Source organism: Cyprinodon variegatus, unplaced genomic scaffold (assembly GCF_000732505.1).
Source record: "Cyprinodon variegatus isolate N-32 unplaced genomic scaffold, C_variegatus-1.0 Scaffold723, whole genome shotgun sequence".
Lineage (NCBI taxonomy): Eukaryota > Metazoa > Chordata > Actinopteri > Cyprinodontiformes > Cyprinodontidae > Cyprinodon > Cyprinodon variegatus.
This window is the reverse complement of record NW_015151176.1, coordinates 141,227-142,078: the sequence shown is the minus strand read 5'-3', so window position 1 is coordinate 142,078 and position 852 is coordinate 141,227.

Below are 852 nucleotides of genomic sequence, written 5' to 3'. Positions count from 1 at the left end.
AAGCGGAGGTATATCTGCCCAGAAGATTGGATCAGAGGACAGTGAGGCGGTTAGACTCAGAACATTTCTGAAAAACACAGCATGAGTCCAGGAAAGAGTCCGATCTTTATTAGCTGAGCTTTAAATTCAACCATCGGCCTCTTCAATAGAGCTAAGATAATATAACAGATTCCTTTACAAAACATCTCAACTCATCCAGCAGGACAACGTCCAAATCCACTGTTCATGTTCAGCTCTCACCACTGAGGACATGAGGAAAGAGCTATGAGGAAGGTGAGACAACAAACATCTGCAGCTCAGAGTTTCTATGAACAGTTGGAGGCTGGTGGGTCTGGTCCTCCAGTTAATCAGTGACTGCCCTCTGGCAGATAGAGACACAACGCAGAGAAACGCTGCTGCTCTGAAGGCAGCGGCTGGAGGAGGGGGGCAGAGCTTGGACCTTAGAGAAAAATGAAGGGTTGGAAAAAGTGGAGAAGAATCTGAACGTTTCTGACTCCAGCAAATACCGCAGCATATTCCTACATCACAGAAACAGGCTGCAGATGATCCAGTTCTGAGCGGGGCCTGGTCTAAAACAGGGGCGGATTTAGGGAATTTGGGGCCCTGGGCAAAACAACCTATAAAACAGCCCCAATCTACAGATAGAGAAATGTTAATAGAATAGACATCCATTATCTGTTCTAGGTTGTGTCCCTCTCTTCTTGTCCCTTTTCTTCTTGTTTTCCTCTCTATGTTTTGTACTCAGCTGACTTTTCATGCTGTCTCTAAAGGAATGAAAGATTTTTTCCAAGCACTAAGCTCACTTAGCTGATTGCTCCTTCCTGTGTTTCCAAAAATATTCCAGAAATAATA